Consider the following 22,823-nt stretch of genomic DNA (forward strand, 5'->3'; position numbering starts at 1 on the left):
AACTATAACAAAAATAGTTTTTCTTGTGAGAAACTCCATAAATTAACAGGAAGAAACTTCTGTTTCTCTATAAAGACTGGTGAAAAGACTGTAGCAAGAATTGGGACTGTTTTAACCATCAAAGTTCCAAAGTTTTTGTCTCTTTTGTCATGTGAACAAAGGAATAGTGGGTAGACTGGGGATGAAAAGGTTTTTCTGGAAGTTTATTCTGGTGTTCTTATTGTAGTTTGTCAATAAACTTTTCTTTTTTTTTTCCTTTTAAGTTTTATGCTTGTTTTGCTCTTGTTCTAATCCATATCTCACAGCAAGAAATAAGTAATTTTCTTAGTTATTGGTTTAAAACCACGACATTAGGGAACATCTAATCCCTACCAGCAGGTAAATCGATACATGGCTGGGCTGATGTTTTGTCATTTCAGCCCAGGGACAAAACCTCCCACAGCTGCAACAGAAAAAAATACATTTCACTCAGCTTCACATCTTCTAATGATGACCCAACATGCCCTGAGATTTCATGTCCAAAAAGAATATTCCTTAAGAGTTTTTTAGAGCAACAGATTTAAATGGCATGTAAGTGAGCATTGGAAGGAACTGATTTAATTTCAAGAACTAATTTTACATGTGATTTTAAAAATGTGAAAGCTTGGTATCTCTGGTAATTAACACACAATCACTTGCAACAAAATATAAACTTTACAGTAATTTTTATCCAAAAAGGTACTATATTTTCACAAATGTCTATTTAGTACAAAGAAAAATATTTTAAAAGAGTGAATTGTTTGGTGTATTTTTTATAGAGTATGACTGCTACTTCCCAATATTATGCAGAGCTGTTTTTATAGAGAATGATACTTCAGTTACAATGGTGAAAAATAGTAGGTTTAAAATAGTTTTATTAATTGATTACAATTAAAAAAAAACCCATATAAACCATTTTTCTTTCTGTTAATTCACTGATTGTTTTGGGCTTTGGTGCATTTAGAAGGTTTGGGATTTTGTTAATTTTTTAACTCTAAGTACCAACTGTACATCAAAGTATACTTTGAAGAAATCCAGTACCAGCTCCACTTTGCTACCCAATCTTAAAATAACATGATTAGCTAATAAGGTTTTGAAATCTTTCACATGGGACATACCAAGTAACTTTTGACACAGTCAACAAATAAAATTTGTATTAATGGAGCCCACATATACTCAAAACATCTGATATGAAACAGTTGAAAGAACAGCATTCATTAAAAGGGTATTTCTAAATCAATTAAAAGACCTTCAAAAGGATAAAGATCAAAAGAGGAGTAGAAAACATTTCTCAAATGAAGCTACACATTGCACAGCAAACACCTGCACCATCATCACAGACACCTGCAAGCTCCAAAGCCAAAGTCCAATCAAGACAGAAGAAAGCAAAGACCACAGTACCAGTGTCATGCCTGCTACTGATCACCCACTATGGACCAAAACCATCTTCTCAACCAGAGAAAAAAAAATTTTAAAAAGTAAAAATAAAAATAAATTTTATATATATATATATGTACATATGACTCTGTATCTATCTCTGCATGAAGATCTCTCATTAGACACTTTCATCCAAGTACACAAGATACTCTAAGTGGTACCTGCCACGGTTTACGAGTGAATTACAGAGACTTCACTTCCTTGCCTTCCTGCAGAGCAGACAGTTCACCAGGGACACCTCTGTGGAGAATGGGCTCCCCTCAAGCTGTGGGGTCCTGACAGCAGCAGCTCCTGCTCCCAAAAGGTCTCTTTTTAGCACCTGGGGTGTCTCATAGCTTCCACTTGATTTCCAAAGAGGCCCACAGTGCATTATTCCCCACCCTGCAACCCAGCAGAGGGAAGCGGGAAAAGGAACCCTCTGTACAGGATCATTCAAGATTATATTTAGCCCAGTTTGATCTTATGCTCCATAATTTGGGCAACAAATTACTGGCTCCACTGAGGGTGGGGAAGAAAAGCACATGTGTGCCTGATCCTGCTCTAAGTAAACCAACTAATCCCCTTCTGAACTACTTGAGTCCTCCAAAGCAATTATTTTAGAAGGCAGACAAGACATCAGTCAGTCTGTATTATCAATATTCAGACAGCTCCATAAGGCTCTTGGATAAACTCTCGGCTATTTCTTTGGTGACCTCACTGATAACCACCCAATGCACAGAGCTGGCTCGCAGGGTGTGCAGGGTTGTGCACATCTTTGGACACCTCCAGCAGAAAGAGCCAGCAGTCCCTGGCTGCATTAGGTGGTCAGCACACAGCAACAGACTCAGTGCAAACAGAGACAGAGAGAAGGAGAGTTACAGGGAAACAAAAATAAAGAGCATTAGATGTTCCTGATAAATCTACAGCATCATAAAAGCTGCAGAGACAAGAGACATAAGCTGTTCTGCCTGTCAAAAGCTCCTGTAGGGCTAGCTTCTAAGCAGGCAGCAAGAGATGTGGTTATAGCTGCTATTCTTAAAGCCTCAGCATCACCAACACAGTGAACAGGAAAGTAAAGACGAAGTTCAGACATCAACTTAAATTCTGTTTTCAAACTTCAGTCCTTCCTTGTAACATAATATCATAAGAAAAGGGAGCAAACAGTTCATCTGCCAAAAGCTTGTCTAATTACCGCCAATTTGTTTGCTTCACATTTCTTGAATTCCTTTCTCTTTGCCAGACAATTGACTAAGAAATACTCCTTTCCTCAAAAAAGCACCGGAGCAGAATAAATAGAACAACTAATATAAACTGGCAGCTGTAAATTAATCTGTATAGTAGGCAGTCTGGAAGGCTTTGTTCATCCCTACAGCTTTGTCGGCTACAAACCAGAGGAAACAAAAACAACCCCAAATGCTCGTGCACATCCGCACACTGTTCATTAAACAGCAGCACTAATACTTAATCTCACCAGATGCTGGGATGAAACAAGCAGCCCAGTCTCGGTGCTCTCAAGTGGTGTTGTGCCAAACAAGAGCTGTTACAGTGCTGGCACAATTGTCTGAAAAACAAGCAGCCGTACACGCCTGCCCGCACAAGCCAGCGAGTGCTCCCACTGCTGCCTCAATTCCTTCAAAGGCTCTCACACGTTTTAAACTGGTACCATTTGAGCCCGTTACAAACACATTACAGAGCAAATTCATGTTCTTTTCTTCCAAATTGACCCCTCTGCCCCCAATTTATAGTCACGCACTCTTAGTGAAGAAATTTGAGCAATTATACCTATTTTTGTCATATTTGTTTTCCCATTCTTGTCAATTTGAAAGAAGGTGAACCGAAGAAAAAGGATGGAGTTTGCACAGTGAAACATGCTAATTTATCACCTCTTTGGTAAGGAGAAGAAACCCACAGCTGCTCTGTAACAGTTAGTATAGTGCTAGATTATTAAGTGCTTTATTCCTCAAATATATTGCAAACATGTTATTACATCTTAATCAATGAAACTATAGAAAAATGTTCACTGAAACCTCTGATAAGCAGTTTTATAATATTTCTTTAGCACTGATCTGGGAATGAAAACATAAACAAAGAGGGCTGACTCTAAATGTTTAGCACATTCAGGTGATGATATTTGCCTCAGAGATACATTATCCAACATAAAAATCTACAGTTTTATTCAACATGAATAGAAGAGTATGTTCATTCGAAGCATTCAGATCTAAGCTCCTGGGCTTCTCAGGGGAAAAGGCAAAGTCAGTAAAAGCAATTTAGTTTTTTTAAAACGCTCTCTTGATTTATAGTATCACATTTTTACAAAAAAAATCTTTGTATATAAGTGTTCATATTACATACTGCAGTATTCAAATATCATGGGGAAAAGCAATCAACATAAATCAGAATCTTCTCTTTCCCTGCCACTGAAATGTATTTCATTCAGAAAAGTAACTTGCAGCTAATTACTTGCAGCAGCAGTAAGAGTATGTCACAGCTCATTTGCCAGCGCTGCAAGAATGAAGCTTATTCTGTGCTGGAGACACACTTCCATACTTCCAAAGTGAACAGGTGCTGGTGGAAATACCCTCTTTATGAGGTCTTAGTTTTGGGTTCTTGGTTTGTAGCACCACTACCAAAGAAAGTTGACAGTTTCACACACTCACGTAACAATTAAAAAAAAATTAATACTGAAAATGAGTTATTAAGCAGGTGAATTCATATAGACGTAAAATATGCTTCTCAGGGAGGTGCTGGGATAATAAAAACTTTACTATGCTGAAACATTAAAAATATTAGTAAAACCAGCTGAAAGATAAAGGAAGGCACATTATGGCTACTGGCACCTTAGGGTTACGAGTGGAGCCAGTACATTTTGAAGGCAGAATCTCCACAGCAGTGGACAGACAAGCATCTTCCATTGAGAAAGCACTCACAAAGCACCTGTCCAAGTATATTTCCCTCATTCATGTTCATTTCACCTGAACTCATCTTGAACCACAGTTACTGGGAGCTTTTTTTTTTGATCCTTACTTCTGTCAGATACTTGAATGACAAAAGTGCAAGACTACCAGGGTTGAGCATGGAGACCAATAAGATGAACAAAGTGAAATTTTCCTTACTAATTTTATATACATATATATATTTAACACATTTATATACATATACATACGTATACATACATACATACATACATATATATATATATATGTATGGTTTTATTCACATTATTTTCTACACTCTGCATTATGGTTTAAAGACACCTAAGGTGATTTTTCCCTCCTCCTTCTGTTCTATAACACCACCTATCACACTGAACCTGGTAACCCTGCTCTGGGCACCTCTGGCATGTACTCCTAGGCTAGGGATCCTGGCTATCCCTATAGCTGGGCTCTAGCCAGCTCCAAACCCTGCAGCCCCAAGCTCCAGGGGTAAGGCAAGCCCTGGCCACATGGGTCTCGCCACCAACACCGCACATAACCATCCTGCCATGTCAGAAGAAAGCTTCTGCTCCCCATCAAATCTCCTCCAGTAACTGCTGGACCTGGGATATCTCATCCAGGCAACTCCCACCTCTCTTTGCATCAGCAGTCCCTCCACACTGCCCTGGCACAAGATAAACATGAGCCCAAGAGAGCTTGTTTTTGGTTTGGCTTTGCACCACAGGTCTTGTGCTCGTGCTCCCACCCAGGCTGAAGGGAAATGCAGCATGCTCCAAATACCTCCCTGGCTGCTCAGCTGAGAGAGGACAGCAGAAAAGCACTTGTGGAACTCTAACCAGAGGTGAACTGATGCACATATTCACCCTGTCTGTGTCTGGAAGGACCACAACACTAAAAAGTAAGAGAAAACCTCGGAGATAAAGGCTAAAAGGGTTACAGCAAACTAAAATAGCCATTTCTATCTCTGTAAATTGTGCAATTCCTTACGGGAAGGATTATGTCCCCAGAGCACCATGCTGTGGCCAAAACACACCCCCGCACCCCTCCTTGGAGTGCCTCCCTGGATAATCCCCAGCAAATAAATCCTCTCCCGTCCAAGGGTGCTGTCAAGTGCTAACAGAAACAGCAGCTTGTAGGAGCAAAACTATTTCCAACCTTCAAAGGCAACCCCCCCGCCCCCCAAGTCCAGGCCACCACATCCCTTCACTGAAGCATAAACACAAAACAAAATTATCTATGAACAGCAACTGTGTTTAGTTCTACTTGTGTGTGCATGTACATGCATGTGCATACACATATATATATATATATACACACACATACATACATCCATATATATATATATATATTTGCACTGCCATCTGTCAGAGGCTTCTACCAGCAGCTGCAGAAAGCAAATGCCCCCCTGCCTAATCCCCTCCCCATGTGGGAAAATAGCTCATTTTACTAGCTGAATGTGCGCTATATATTTTCTTTATTTATATGTATCATTAGACATTCTTTTCTCTGTGTCATGAATGAATTGGGGAAGAGTTACTGATTTCTAATGAGGAAGAGCAGAAAGGCAGGGTGACAATAAAGGGACCCTGTATTAATCAAATGTCCACCCCAGACAGGAATTCTGAGGCCTTAATCTCTGTCTGGGAGAAGTGTTGTTTAAAGCTTTCACTCAAAGAGAAAAGGAGAGATTTCACATGGCGGGTGCTACACTTGCTGCAGCAGTGTAAAACTCCATTATTCCACATTTCTGGTGAACCTTAAAAGAGAAAGAAGGAAAGGAAGAAAGGAAACAACACAAGCAGCAACCTCAATGAAGAGGGAAGTGGGAAGGAATGGGATTCCTTGCTAATTTCTCCCATTATTACGCATTAACAAATTTAAGCAGACTAAACAACATAATGGACCAACACACTTGTTCCTCATCTGTAAGCAACTCAGATGAGGCCACATTTTGTTCTGGAACTGGTCCTCACCATGACTAGTGGTGCCCATGCAGGACAGAGCCAGAGCATCAGAAAACACGGGTCTGCACAGCTCCATGGCACAGCTTTGCCTTCACATCCCTTGAGCTGGGAGCCTGCTTTCATCTCTTCCTTAGAGGATGTTCCTGCCTTTTGGCTGAAGCAGCACAGGCCTCTTCTGTGCCCATCCAAATGCAAAACATTTCCCTGCTCATGGAGTCTGGAAGAGCCTTTGTAAATCTCCCTCCCTCATCTCCTTTCTAACTTGTTTCAAACCCAAGGAGAAAATGTCTTGCCTTTCTTGCCTGAGCTTCTTAGTGTCCCTCTATAACAGAATTACTTAAGTGAAGTGTTTTGGCATAAAAATTGTGTGGAAGACTCTTAAAAATGACCTGCCAAAGAAAACATATCCTCTGTCCCTGCAGTATTAAATTACATATTTAGGTGAGGAGGAAGAAAAGCTCCTATTTATTACTTGTATTAGAAATTCATGTCTTGCCTCTCCTGGGATGCCACATGAATGACTGGAAAGGTGATATCAGAGTAAGCATCACAGCAAAAGTGCCAAAGGAAAGCAAAATCCTTTCTGTTACTTTGTTTTGTTTTGGATTATGTTCAGGAAGATGCATCACTGCAGTACAATTGCCAGAGTGTCTCCTGCATCATACCAGTCTGCAGCCTAAAGCTGAATATTGCCTGTCCTGACCATGCCGGTTCTCCATGGAGACCTCCAACACATTCAGAGAAGACAGTGGTGTTTGAAACACTGTTAAAATGAAAAGTAAAGCAATCAAGGGAAAAAAAAGACCCTTTCAGACTTGCTGTGAACAACACTGAAATAGAATTATATAGTTTTCTTCTTTCATTCACAGGTGAACTACAAGCAAATAAAGCAGTGGGTTGGATTCCTAGACCTGGTGAGGTGTTTGCAGAGCCTCATCTGCCCAATCACCAGCTTCATAAAACACACAAGTAACACTGACACTCACATCTCATGGACTAATCTCTAAAACATACAAATTTGAGCTCCTCAGCTCAAAGCACCATGACTTCAGCATGCTCACCCAGCTGCACCATATCCTGCACCTTATGTTTCTCTCCTACTGTTTCATCAAAGTCTGTCATCCGTCTTTCATCACTCTTCCCTAAAAGCATCTTACTGTTTTCATTTAAAATATAAACAATGCTGCTTAACCATTTTAGATAAACCTTTTATCAGTCATGTTCATATCCCCAAAACAATGCTGCAGTCATTCAATTCTCACACAATATGGAAGTAGTTGCCTTAACTCTCTAGGCCAGGTACCATTTCCAAAGTCATGCCACAGTTTAGAATACAAGAACACTGCAGCTACAGCATTCATAGGGTAACATCAGGAAAAATTACCAGAAAGTTCTGAAGATATAAGCATTTATTATTAAAACATCCAGCAACAATTACATTGTAGCAAAAGAACTGTTTTACATTCAGAAACTAACACAAACATACATTTATGGAATTTAGGAAATCAAGCTTAGGTCATTGTTATCCAACCCCATCTTATCCAGAGAAAGGATGATGTAGATATTGAATGACCATATGGAACCAAGGGAGAGATAGTTTTCCTTTCTTCTCTTCCCTAGCTATACACTTCTGGCCACTGTGTGAGGCAAGGAGGAGGAGCTTTTTGGCCCAGCTAAGCCAATACAGCTGCTCATTTTCCTGCCTTGTCTTGTTATACCAAAGAAAGGCCATGAGAGAAAATAAGGGGGAGGTTGGAACATTCTGGAAAATATTATCAATTAAACCAATGTCCGTACATCCGTTTAGGTTCATATTTATAAACTTGCTGAGAAGAGAGAAAATTGACAAATTCTACAAAGGAAAGTCAAGATTGTCATTGAAAAGGTGGAAAGAAGAAAAACTAAAAGAATTACAAACTGCCACCCTGCCCTTACCACCCAGAAATAAATGGTTAAGCAGCCAGAAGTAGAATACAAGAATGGAAGTAAGATAACAAAACTCTAACAGCACAAAAATCATCAAAAATTATGTCTGATGTAATATTCTTCTTTGACAGGGTAACCTCTCAGTTAGCAAAAAGAAAAGCAGTGTACGTATCTTGAATTCAGTAAGGCTTTTGACACTGACACATGAATTAAGAACACACAACCTATGGGTGCAAGGCAGGTGCCCAAGTGGTTTAGAAAATCAATAGCTCAGTAGTTATCTCTGAAAGTTTCTTTACCAAATTGTCCTGAAATTTCTGATAGGCTCCTATATCAGACGCTATATGCTGAGTCCAGTCCAACAATTTCATTTGGGATCAAGGAAACAGAGATGAGACTTGTGAAATCTGTCTCTAACATTGGGTAAAGCTTCAAGTTCTTTAGAGAGAGACAGCTTACTTTTCAAAGTCATTTCAAATTGCAGAAATGGTCTGGAATAGAGGATGTAATCAATAATGTGTGAAAATCCACATTTACATAGGATCATCAACTCTAAAAATGCAAAAATAGGAATGAACTGACTAAGCAGGAATACTGGAGGAAACCACCTGTTAGACACAGTGAACCAAAACTTAAATGGAAATAAAGAATATAGTGCTGAAGGACAAGTGCTGTCTCAGGCTGGACATGTTAGTAGTGGCTAGAGAACTGTTGGTTCTAGTAGGCAAAGGGAGCAAAATGCAGAGGCTCTTTTGTGCGAATAAGATATGCCAGTGTGACTTAGATTTTGATTTAAAACCAACTTTATTAAACTGATGCAAAAAATAAAGTGATGTTGTTGTAAAGCAGCCCATGTTTAATTAATTTAGCATAGCTTGATAAAGAAATCTTAGACTACTTATTAGAGTTACTCATGTTCCTCCAGATCTCTTAATCTCAAAAATGTAACTAAGTATGAACAATGATAATTTTTCACTTTATTCACTTTGAATGTGACCACTAGACCATATTATATTACAGTAAAACTCACCAGTGAGTTTTCTGAGAGAAACAACTTCTACATCATCCCATTTGGCTAATCAAATTGCTTTAAAAATGTACATGAAAAGCTGAGCACTTGCAGTTGTTCATGGAAACTGAGTGAAATGAAACTGAGCACATGCTCATGTTCATGGAAACTGAGTGAAATGAAACAGTCCCAGTGCTGAACCTCTCCAGTGTTAACTCCAGACCAGCATAGGTCTCTCCACTTCCTACAGAGCTAAACAGCTTTTTCATTTCATAGATAAATTTTAATCAACTTTATGTGGGAAAACTACTTTTAGTGTGCCTTTTATTTCACAACTAGAAGCATTCAGCATACAGCATCATTCTATTTATCACTATTAAAATCTCAAAAATATGAAAACCTCCTTTAGAAAGCTGCCAATTGCCATCCTTTTTACAGTGGAATAAGATGCTCTTGCACTTTGACTATTAAAGCAAAATGTGCATTTCCCATTTAACATAGTCCCCTACTGACTACACCACATCACTTGTACAGTACAGTCAGAGACACCAGGGGATTTTCAACAAACTGCCAAAAAGACTTTCTCTACTTTTGGAGACATTCGATCTCTAAATATAATGGTGTCCACAATTACATAAATTGGAAATAATCCTAAAGATCCTAAATAACAGCAGTTATACTTTCTGCAGTCTTTCTTAAAAAGCAGTATATCCATATCCCACCATACTATCACTGAGCATGAAGTATTATTGTGCATGAAGTAATGCAGTACCACTTACACCCAGCTAAGTTTCTTAGAAGGAACATAAAAGATGATGGTAGAGAGTAGGGGAAATGATGTAAGGGAGGAAAAGGGAAAACAAAGAGGAATGCAAAAACAAACAAACAAAACCCCCAAACAAACAGAAAAAAAACAACCCTGAAACAATTTTACAACAGAAGCTTGAAACTGACTCTTTAACTCAAGATTAAAAGTTTGAAAAATCATTTCTGAAATACAGGTTTCTGGTAAGTCACGTTATGGCAAAAACTCCACAGCCCAGCACAAAGCAAGCCAGCCTCTTCCTATGGTCTATACAAACAAATATGTACAAATAAGGGTTGTGTTTATTTAAGGAATATTCTCCAGGATCCTTATACTGACCAATCACAATGAATCAGGGCATATGTTCTAGGAAAACAGCATATTTTTTGAAAAAAAAATTACTTGTTTTCTGAAGACTTATTTGGGGTACATCATAAAATTGTCCATGCAGCAAAAATTTTTGCTGCCCAAAAGGTACCTCTGATTTCCCCAAGCTTCAGCCACTTATTTTCAGGAGGAAAGGAACACTGTGTGAGTGTCCTGAAAATTGGCTTTGTTGGCTCAGTCTTCTACTTTGAATGGAGCAGAGGTTCATAGGCAATGTAATTTCAGAAATTACTAATGCTACTCAAACAACCATATGCCTCTATTTTTACACTGCCCTCCATTCTTCTGCCAGATGCTTCTCTTCTTTCATCTGCTTAATGAAGCTCAGCTATTTAGGCCCCAGTGCTTTGATTTTAGGAAATTATGTAAGATACTTTATAAAAATACATTATCATTATTATTAAGAAGATGACTGCCTCATTTTTATTTTTTTTTTCAAGAAAGGTAACATTTAGTTTAGCTGTTTAAAAAGGCACTTGGTGGTGCCAGTATCCCACCTTGCAGAGGGTGAAACCAAAGACAAATTTCCAGCCAGAATCAAAATAAGCACAGGATACTTAGAGCAGATATGGTCATACACATAAAAGTATGTAGATGACATTTTGTCCCCATTTGCGCAGTGGAGTATTTTTTGCACTGACAAAGAAATGACAATGTAATATGGAATATCTAACAGTCTGCAAGTCTGGATGTTTATCTAGGATCTCACTGTACAGGATTACAGACCTGTGGATGGTTTGATTATTGTGGGATCCCTCTGAATCTAGCAAATCTCAGTCTGCTATTTTGCTCATCCCTAAAGAATTAGTACTGTAACACCCCCTGAAACCTCTCATTTTATCTTTATGCCCCCATCATACTCAATGAATTCAAATTGCTAACTTGCGTGACCTTTGAATACAGGCTGCTATGTGATTTTTAATTTGCCTTAATCAAAACACTGAGGAAGGAATATAAAAGTTTAAAAGCAATATTCAAACTCACATTTATTAGTAATCTCAAGGGTGTAATTCATCTACCCTGAGGAAGCCACAGAAGGGTGGAAGTTCTCATTTGGATGCTTTCTGGCACAGCAAGGACCACTGTGACAAAAACAGAGCATAATGGTCACAAGAAGTTGTGCTGCTCTGGCTAGAGGAGTTACAGAGCAGATGCAACCTCCATAAGGAATCCTCACAACCCACCATCTGAGTTATGTAATGGTACCACCACTAATGAATAGAAGTGAAGAGACAAGGCTGGAAGTAACTCACGGCTGTAGGTGCTCAGGATCAGCACCAAAAGCTGCTGTTACCCCCACAGGGTAAAGGGAGTTTTAAAATTGGAGTACAGCTCTCACTGCATCCACAAAAGCAGCTGCACTGCCTGGGAACACAAAGTTCTCAGGTGTTCTTTCATGCGCTGGGCAGCTCCCAGACTGCCTAGGGGACATGCTCAGAAGGTGAGAAAGGCACCAGTAGGTCAGGAAATGACATCAATTAGCGTTTCAGAGTTGACTTGCTCATTTCTGTTAGGCAGAAGGAATGCACTTCCACATTGTTCTGTTATGTTCAGTGTTATAGGGCAAAAGAGTATTTTCCTTTACCAGATGAGATGAGCTTTCGTATTTCATAACACAGCTGTTTTCACTGACAAGAGATTTTAAAGACAAGTTAAGCTTCTTGCATACAAAACCACCGGTAAGAGGAAAGAGGTCAGGTCCCCACCTGTGTCAGGAAGGAAAACATTAACATAGCTTTGGAGCAGTCGATTCAGTGTTAGCTTGTCTGCTTTATTTTTAATGAACCGTGAACAAGCCAGCAACTTTGACTAACAGTTAATACCTTGACCCAGCACATATATAAAACCAGATATAGCCCCAGGGAACAGGTTTACTCCCAGAGTCAATCTAACCAAGAGAAGAAAGTGTTACATATAGGCTTGGCTTGATCTAATTCAGCCACAGCACAAACTGGGGCCAAATACACTGCAGGAATGACCCTTGTGCAAACATGGCATGAGGGGCAGCTGACAGGTATTACACAGGCCAGAAAAAAGGAGCCTATTAATGCAGGGCTGCAGGAGAGGTTTCACAGCATGCAGCGACCCTCCTTCCTCCGTGCCTTCCGCTGCTCAGCAAAATGACTATGTAGGATACTGGACCAAAAGCTCTACAAGAGGCTTTCTGATCCACCAACTAAAAAGAGAAATGCAGCTATTTGCATTTCAGTTCTCACATGCCCCCAGCAAAGATCACCACAGGACCGAACAGCCCTCCTATCTTGGCAGTTAGTCCATCCTAACAGATGGATTCAAAGTATTTCTCTCTTTCTTCTCTGCTTACAGTAGCTTTTCAGGCAGGTGAATACAGGTGGGAAAAGGGCCTTTTATTTCAGCAGCAGCCGGATCCAAATGATGTCAGCACACAGTAGGTAAATAAATACACAGGATAGGCTGGAAAATTAGTAATGAAGTAACAACAACTTGTCCATTCTGGAAAAGCCACAAATGCACCAAACATTTCCTATAAGGGTCAAGTGAGGAGAAGGAGAATACTAAATTTAATCCCCTTCTAATTCAAAAAAAGTTGTAACAAGTTTTATATTTATGCCATAAGCTTTAAAATACTAACATTAAAAACTCAGGAAATAAAACATATGAGTACAATCAAAAGCACTTCTTAGAAAAAACTGTCTGGTTTTTTTGGGTGTCAGGGGGTGGCTGGCACCCTGTGGTTGCCCTACTCATGTCCCCAACTTCCATTACTGACTAAATGGTCCCCTTCACTATCCCACTTATTTTTTTCCTTAAAAATATTAGGAAATGAAAGCTTGCCTTCCTTCCAATATATGAATGGAAAGGGAAAACTGAGTCCACTCACATATTATAAATTTCTATGAACGGTGAAGACAAAGATCATCCATTATAACCACCAACTGCCATGGGAGCAGAGCTTAACTCTGACATCAGGGAAACATCTGCCTCCAACATCACCACCAATACCTTCCAAAAACAGAATAATCAGCTCCCAGCTGATGCTGACAGATGTGTAAGCATGGGACTAGTACTGCTTTATGCGGTATTTCCTCACCTGAGCATACCAAGGACAGAACTGGCAAAGAGGGGGAGTGGAGGTGGGACATGGTCACTGATTAAAAAGTCCAGGTACTGCTTCTGCACAGCTTAACAGTGAAAAAAATCATCTGATTGAAGAACTCGGCATTTCTTGAGCCCTCTAACTGGTCCAAGTTGTTCCTTGTGGTGGTTTAATCTTAACTGGATGCCAGGTGCCACAAAGCTGCTCTATCATCCTCATCCTCAACTGGACAGGGGAGAGAAAATATAACAAAAGGCTCATGAGTCAACCTAAGGGCAGGGAGAGTTTGCTCACCAATTACCACCACAGGCAAAACAGACTTGACTTGAATTCATTACCAATCAAATCAGAGTTGGATAATGAGTAAAACCAAATCTTAAAAGCATCCTCACCTCTCCTTCCTTCCTGGGCTTAACTTCATTCCTGGTTCTCTGCCTTCCTCCTCTGGGGAGCCAAGATCTGGGGAAGGGCTCCTTACACCCTTCCCCTGCTCCAGCCTGGGGTCCCTCCCACAGGAGACAGTCCTCCAAAACTTCTCCAGTGTGAGTCCATCCCACTGCAGACCTTCAAAAACTGCTCCAGTGTCAGTCCCTCCCACGGGGTGCAGTCCTTCAGGAACAGGCTGTTCCACTGTGGGTCCCCTGTGGGGTCACAAGTCCTGCCAGCAAACCTGCTCCAGTGTTGGCTCCTCTCTCCAAGGGGTCTCATGGGTCTCCAGGAGCCTTTTCCAGCTTAGTCTTCCCATGGGATCACGGCTTTTTCTGGGCATCCACCAGCTAGGGCGTGGAGTCCACCATGGGCTGCAGGTGTCTGCTCTCCCATGGACCTTATGGGCTGCAGGGGCACAGCTGCTTCACTATGGGCTGCAAGGGAATCTCAGCTTCACTCATGGAGCACATCCTTGCCGTCTTTCCTCACTGATCTTGGTATCTGCAGAACTGTCTCTCTCACATATTCTCACTCCTCTCTTCTCCAGCTGCAATTTTGCCTCTGTGCAGTAACTTTTTCCCCATCTTCACTCTGATATCCCAGAGGCTCTAGCGCTATCGGTGATGGGCTCAGCCTTGCCCAGCCAGGGGCCTGTCCTGGAGCCTGCTGGCACTGCCCATTTAGAACACAGAGAAGGCTTCTGGCAGCTTCTCAGAGCAGAAATCCCTGTGGCCCATCTGTTAGCAAAATCTGGCTGTGCAAACCTAAGGCACTCCTCACCTGGAGAAGATCCATTCCCAGATTCCTGCTGGCCTGCCTGGTCACTATGGTCATGTAAGTCTTTGTGCACCTGGACATTAAACATAGCATTGGTGAGTTATGGGATTTGCTGTCATTTGAGCCTGAGAAATGGTACTGCCAATCTGCATTTGTTACTGTGCTGTTACATAGAAATTAGCTATTGGTCTGGTGTCTGATACTGTACCCTGTGCCAGACGTCCATGGGGTTGTCTCTAATATCCATCAAGAACTCATTCACTCATTCCTTAAACATCTGACCACCAGTGATTAGACAGAGAGCAAAGAAACTAAGGCAAGAAGAGGGAATGCCTGCAGAGACCCAACACCTAACACAGTTTCAGATATACACAGGATGTAAGTTTGCCATGAAGAAAAGAGAGACAAATGCAAGATCATCAGGATAGTCAACCACCAACACAAATCTAGGAGTGAGAGAAAAAGTGGAGGAAAGGTTCTCTTTTTGGAGGCTAGTTTTGTGGCAGCAAGAGATGCTGATCTCTTTTTAAAATAAAAATCAAGAGATGACTTTTTACTAGCTTGAAATTTTGACCAGCATGACCACTCTTCATAACACAAGATGAAAACTTGCAATGCCCTGTCCAATCACTCTCAAAATGAATGACCTCCTGACAAGATTTCACTGCTTCACCTATGAAGCTGAATACCCAACACAAACCACTTGGTGCAAACGTCCTTGGCTGCTTTTTTTCTGAATGGTTACATTTTCATCATTGTCATCACCTTCACCAGATGCTCATTGCTCAAAAGCTCAGTCAAGGGTGAAGGACAAAAACATGGCAATGATGTAAGAGCAGCTGTGAAATGATTACTTGAGATGAAATCGATAGCAGTATGCTACTGTTGGGAGATCAGCAGTACTATTCAAAGCTACTGAGCCAAAAGTGGTTTCATCTCTAATCAGGAAAGCAGAGTGTATGAGGACCTGATGTGGTTTCCTTCAGGTTTTTAAAGCACTATTTCAGCATACAAAGTGTGCAGCTTCCACAGATCTCCAGGCATCCCTTCCAAACCCAACTATTATGTGGTATGAATGAGATTAGAAAATATTAATTAGCATATATACTGGGAGAATATGGAAAGACTTTGCCACTTCTAAAATAAATTAATTTGTACCATGACTGTAGTAAGAATTCAGTTTCAGGGCTTATGTTGCATGTATTCTGCCTGCCAGAAAAAAATACAAGATACTAAGATCTAAAAAGATGGTTTCATATGGGAATATAATTGCATCCAGGGGTGGATTGAACACTCCTTCAGCAAGGGAATATTTACAAGAAGCCTTTTTAAAATTCTGAGATACAATTAGGTAGGAGAAAAAGTTGCACATCCTTCTCTGAGAAAACAGGAGGCTGCTACTGCTATTAACTCATTTTGAGACTGCCTTAATGGCTTAATTGTCCAGGACAACTATTGGCAGTGTCTTATTCTAAACTTGTCATTGGGAGAGAAGCTCCAAAATGAAACTAATCTTTAAAGACGGGAGAACTAAGCTACTTTTCCATATAGCCTATGCAAGTTCTCTTTGTAAGAGATTTCCACTGTGCATTAATAAGCACAGTCAGTACTACTTCCAAAGAACAATGTGCTCGTGGGATAACACATAGGATAACAGGATTCCTGAGACACATGTTCAAAAATGAAGAAAGCATGCTCTGGTTATTGAATTTATCCACAAAATGATGGATGTGTATTTCAAGAAGCAGTTCTGAAACAACAATTTATCAGTCCTGCTTTATTGATATGCCCATCAAGAAAGAAAATACTGTAAAATATGTGCTGGCTCACTTGGAGCATAACAGAAGGTAAAACAGAAAGATGATCAGAACCAACTAACTAAAAGCATGTTCTATAAGGAAATCTCAGCTGCTTCTTCCATGAGAGGCCAGAGACAAAACAATCCCAATGCCTTTATACAGAATAAAAATTAAAAATACATTATAAATACAGAAAAAAACAAAAAAAAATTGTTTTTTTTTATACAAAAACAGATTTGCCCAAACTTCCCTCATGAAAAAATGTGATCTAAAATTGGATCTTTTGGAGATTCTGTATGGGTTTTCACATCTATATGGCTTGCCAGCTCAGAGGTTTTCCTATGTGGTGAGACCCAGCTCCACATTTACCTCTGTGTGAGCAGCTGGCATTGTTCTTCCTCAGGAGGTTAAAAGGGACCTAAACTCACAATACCATCCACATTGACTTGCAGCCCCTGAAAAGGTTCATGGCTGCACAGATGGTGCCACACCACCAAGTATTCCCAGCCTGCCTTCCCTTCCTGCACAGGGACCGAGCAAGACAGAAGCCATTCTTGCAGCTACAGATCTCCCTGAAACAGAAAACACCAAACACCTGGTACCATTCCACAGCTCTCCTGCTACACTATCATATTACATTTTGACTATCATACAATAAAGAACCCTCTGTCTTCATTAAATGAATGAGGAAGTGGCAAGCTGGGGTTAGAGAGAGGAGGGCAGCGATGAGAGAGCAAACATCCTGCAAAACATGTTCAGTCCTGGACTCTACATCTTGGAGATCTGTAGCAACAACACTAAGGCAACAACCTAGTTTTTATTAAAAAAAAAAATCTAAACTAATCACCCAAACCTTAAAAATGAGCAAAAAATTCCTCCTCTCAATGCCATTCTGCAGGAAGTGTAATTATTGTAAGCCACAAGTTATTTGGGCAAGTGTGCATTTCAATTTTCACACTATTCAGTATTTTCTGACTTGAATCAGTAGCTTTTGTGAGCCCATAAAAAAATCTAGGAAATGTCTGAAGAAAACTGAGGATACCAGCTCCTCCATCTTGCCTTAAGAATAGAGCCTCACTTTTACAATTACGTTAAAGAGTTAAGACTGGTGAAGTCCCTTTGCTGGGAGGGGAGTCTGTCACCTGCTGGCACAAAAGAAAAGGGTTTCTCAGCACACTTGCAGGGAACCATGTGTCTTCAGCTCTATTTTCTGCAGGGGTCTATCTGTCTGCTTCCCAAGAGGCCAGTGCTGCCTCCCCAGCTAGAAGAACAGACTCCACAGTGAATTTTCTCATGTGAGCACAAGCAGCCATGCTGGTCTATGACAGGACTTGGTCCCTTGAAAATGCTTTATGCCCATAATACCAGCTTTTGCAGGGTGCAGGACAAAACTGGTCACAGAAGGCATTTTTAAGAGAGGAACATCCTTGTCTTTTCCCCCTACATCAGTGAGCAAGGTTTAACATTAGAAATCAGGAGAAAGTTCACCATATGCTATATGCCCATCTGTGGTGTGGTGTGTGGTGTGGTGTGGTCTGTGGGTCTCACAGGCCTGCTCTACCCCTGCAAATGTGGGAAGCTCTTCAGAAGGACTGTGTTCTTGGGGTGCCCTGCCACAACAAAACCTTCAGGGAGAGCACAGAGCCCATCTGACATCTTCAGACTGCAAGGAGAAGGGAAGAGCCATCAGTGCAGCTCTGCATTGGGCACAGCTGATGGCATGGGCTATCAGGGTGCTTCCCTCACAGAAAGAGGGAGAAGGGGCTGCCCTGCTCCTGAAACTTGTACCCACTTCTGGTTTCTCTCCTTTCTTGCCTGGTCATGGAGGGAAGTAGATTCATCTAGTCAGATATCTTGCAGTGCTCCTCAACAAGCACCCTGCCAGGGCATTCCCCTAGCACTGAAAAGATCTGGAGCTTTGCCACTGCATTCTGAGGTCTCCCCCTGAGAGCTGAAGGGATGCTGGCTGCTGCAACTGTTCAGAACAAGCAGCACAGAGAGGGAGCAGAGTCTTCCCAGCTAAACCCCTTGTACATAATAAAGAAGTGAAACACAGAACTTGGTGCAGTGTGGAAAGCAGCTGCATGCCTCCTGAGTTAGACATTTTGTCCAGAAGATTTTTATACAAAATAAGCATTGGAGTCTCTAAAAAGCTTTCCCAGACAAGAATGGCTGCCAAGCCAATGCACCAGCAGCCAACACAAAAACCTGGAAGAATCTGTGGAGACAGGGCAGCTCCCTTAAAGCTGGAAGCTGATGGCTCTGGCAGCAACGTTGAAAGGATGCTACAGTGTTTGCTGCAGCAGAGCTGCCCACCTCAACTTGGGAAAGAAGGAAACATTGCAAAGAGACAACAGGAGCTCCTACAATAATTGACAGGGAAAATACAGAACTGTATTTTGAGAGTATACTTGTATATGAGACACTTCTCTCTCTCTCTCTCTTTCTCTAAGGTGTTTAAGTTAAAAAGCATCACAGGAATTTCAAATAATGGATTAATTTCAAAGACTTTTGTATGATACCCTGTCAGACCTAATAAAGAACTAAGGGTTTGGAGACAAGTCTGTGAGACTCAATTCTGCTAAATTCAAGCTTTCACAAGCAAGAACTGTCAAACCAGAAGGCAGTTCCTCCATTGCATCAAGTGCCCCTTCTTGAAGTGACAGCTCACACATCTATGTTTACATATTACTATTGCCAATTAGTAATCAGATCCTACCATTTGAGGCATGATAGTTAACCTCACCAAGATGCACCCCTGGGACACAGCTGCTGCAGCCCTGACCACACACTGCATGCCACACACTTAACATTTGTTAAGATAGACACTGCTATAGCTCTCCAGATGTTACTACAGGAAAACTCTCTGCAGGAAAAAAAATGTATGTTTGGGATTCTGACATAGCCTGGATAAAATATACATGCAATCCAAATTCTCCTTGTAGGAAGCTCTAACCTGAAGTATCAACAAATAAACCAAATCTTAGAATAATAATATTGTTGCAGAATAATTTAGAATAGAAAAAAAAAAAACAACTTACAGATTTATTCCAAGGAACTGGGTGTCAGTAAGACTTGTTTAACAAGTGGTGATTTAAAAGTTGAAAGTTGTCATTATCATCTCTCAGCTTGGATCAGCAGGTTCAAAATCAAACTTCCAATGTTAACTTAAATATCCCAAAACTGGTGTAGTTTCAGAAGTGAAGTAATATGATTGCTGCATCTTCATATTTAACAAACTGAGTCAACTTCCTCTGTATTTTTCCCCACCCGCCCCCCTCCCTTCCCTGTCAAAGCAATTCACCCCTCTGGTAATTCAGGTAGCTAGAGAGAAGTGTTGCAGGACAACACTTAACATCTCCTCCTCTCCCTGGCAATTCAAAAGAAGGAAACAAAAGATTCAGTAATTGAGAACTATTCTCTGAATGAAAAGGTCCAATTTTACAAGATTCATCACAAAGTCTCTTATTCATCAGCAGCCTTGGCACTCTTCTACCTCACACAGACATTTCTGGAATGTGTTTCAGGCTACTGGGGGAAAAAAAGGTAGTTCAGCAGGAAGCAGAGGAGGGTAAAGAAATGAAGAATCTGAAATCGATCCTATTCCTGTCCTACACAGCACAGCTTCTGTCATAAGAATAAAGCAGAGCAGGACTATCCCCTTGGTGAGCAGTTATATTTTTACTTTTTCTGTTTTGGTACCTCCAGTAATATTGACAAACTATACACGAGAAAAATACTTGCAATTTTTCATCAACAGACTTGTAGCTGTTCTCTTGCAAGGCTAAGATCTAAGATATAAGATCTTTATATAAGATCTAAGATCTTACATAAACTAGATTTGGAGATTGAGACCAACAGATTTGTATTTTCATCTGGTTAGGAAAAGTTCTACTTAAAAGTTGCCTCCTTGCTAGACTCCATGTAGGTTTACTGACAGACCTGCTAGGATGAGGATACACAGAAATTCACTTTAGAACTGCAGTTTTTACTACCATTTTCATCAGAAGACTATTGCTCTTGCTTGCTCTGATTCAAAGCTTATAAAAACCAATTAAGAGATTGAAACAAAGTCAGCAGAACCAATAGGGGAAAGAAATGTCTTATTTGAGTACTCAACCTGGCATCTGGGCATCTTTTCCAACAGAGTGCTGTCTCTTCTCAAAGAATACTTTCTCCACATTTTCAGACAGTTCTGCTCTGGACCATACAAGAGACAAAAGAATAGGAAGAAGAAGAAGAAGAAGAAAGAAGGGAGAAGGGAGAAAGAAGAAAGAAGAATATTGTGATTTAAACTCATGTGAAATGATCATCGCTAGTGCAGCATAAGCAAACTTTCCTGGAGATCCAAGTCCTCCATGTAGTACTTACAGAGATAGGTATTAAAACAAGGAAACGAAAATCCTGAAACACGTTTTTTTCAGACTGTGTGCAGTGTAAATGCATGCAAAAGAATACAGTAAAAACAAAGTACAAGCAGAAAGTTACCCTAGTTTTGATGAATGTGTGTGTTTGGGAGTGCAACAGGAAACCTAAGGAATTTGTTTGCTCTGGATTAATGTAGCACTAAGGAGGAGTTAATGTAACACTAAAGCTGCAAGGTGAATCATAGAGAGAGAGAACTGCCAGAATTAGTCAAGCGTTTCTCCTGATGGTGCGTGCCTGCTCTTGAGTTCCAGGTCATGGCTTCCACACAAAAGTGCACCCTTACCTCTCCAGAGCCTTGCCCAGTCACTGCTTGTCCTGTGCACCACACAGGGCATGTCTCCCACAATACTCCATGACGTCTTTAAGGTTTGCACCACAGCATTCTCCTCTTATGGTTTTGCATGTTTAATTTCCTTTATAAATAAAAGCCATGGGAAACCAAATATCCAGCAGTACCCCTTGCCTCTGCATTCTCTCATACCACTTGCCTATGCTAATGATCCACAGGACTTGCACTCAAGGGTGTTTAAAACCACAGTACATGACTCCTCCAGCACCTGAACTACAGGAATAAGTGCTGGAAGACACAGGCATAGAAGGAAGCAGAAGAGGAGTGGCTAATGGTGATGAACAGTCAGCTCCCTGCCACAGACTTTCACACATATTTGTGAGACATGAGAGGAATGCCGGGAGTCAAGCTTTTTTTTTGTTTTTTTTTTTTGAGGGGGGAAAGGAGAGGGAGGTGTTACTGAACAGTGAGAAATCATGTCTAGTGGCTGAGTGCAGCAAAAATGAAAACAGGTTTGGCACTTTCTGAAAGGCAGTGAAGATGCTGATAAGACATTGGGCACCTGTTGTAACTGGTGACCTCAGCACGGGCTAGGTGGATGTCCATAGCTGTCAACATGCCTATGGATTACGATTATAAATGCATAAATATAAACAGTGCAGAATGATTGTACTTGCTTTAGTTGTGGCTGTATTGTAGTCTTGTTCAAAAGAAAGAAAGAAATGCATACATTAAAACTGGCTTGAGGAAACCAAAAGTGAAGACCTGTTGCCATGTTTGTCTCACTTTATACAAGTTACATAAACCTCCTTAGAACAGCTCAGCAAACTGCTAAAAAACTTTTCAGCTTTATTTCTCAAAGATAAGTTACAAGAAAAGTTTTCAGCAAATGTCCGGTGCTGAGGCTCAGAATGTTTATTTATTCCACAATTTAGAACAAAGACCTCTAGTCCTTTACAATTCCACTTCCCTTTCTCTCAAACTGTCTTGCATTTAAGCAGTCTATATTTCTAAGTGGAAATATAAATGGTAAACATTTGGTTATTCCATTTGCAAAAAATTAAGCTGTTATCACCATAAAGTTGAAGGCAAAAATTTTAACACGTAAGAGGATAATGTTTCTGTGATTATTTTTTCTTTACTTCATAAATCAAGCCAGGAATTTTACAGCAATTCTCATTAAAAATGTCCTTTGGTCTTTGAAGACATGTGGTGTCAGGCAGTAAGACTTTTACAATCGTAGATTCTGGGGGAAGAGGAAGAATTACACTTGAGAAAAGCCACGTGCTGGGACAGACTGCACAATAATGACAGCAGTAGTTTTGGTACAAGACCTTTGTTTCATCAAAACATACTGGGCTGAATATAGTAGTAGGATACATTTGCTGACTCAGATGCTACAACATGAGAATGCAGGAGTAAGTTTAGTTTATGCAAACACAGTCTGAAGACAGTTCCAGCACTGGGTGAATAACACTGGTTTGAAGAAGTATCTGCAAAAAGTCTTCAGCTGCAACAGTCCATTTCACACCCTGCCCACTCTTGTTACACCTTCTCCTTGTCTTGG

At 40.6% G+C, this 22,823-nt stretch overlaps 1 protein-coding gene across 7 annotated transcripts in view; it reads right to left on the reverse strand.

Moving 5' to 3' along the window:
- The window catches only part of ANKRD6 (ankyrin repeat domain 6), an 88,914-nt gene that overhangs the window by 53,622 nt on the left and 12,469 nt on the right, over positions 1-22,823 (reverse strand). Inside the window, exon 2 of one of the 7 annotated variants that reach the window (XM_088052836.1) lies at positions 11,443-11,540. The exons of the other annotated variants lie outside the window; for them this stretch is intronic. The gene's annotated coding sequence lies outside the window, so the exon portion shown is untranslated. The remainder of the gene's footprint in view (positions 1-11,442; positions 11,541-22,823) is intronic. 7 annotated transcript variants of the gene reach the window in all.

Source organism: Pseudopodoces humilis, chromosome 3 (assembly GCF_049639895.1).
Source record: "Pseudopodoces humilis isolate 2021_Gansu_Grassland_sample_001 chromosome 3, ASM4963989v1, whole genome shotgun sequence".
NCBI classification, from domain to species: domain Eukaryota; kingdom Metazoa; phylum Chordata; class Aves; order Passeriformes; family Paridae; genus Pseudopodoces; species Pseudopodoces humilis.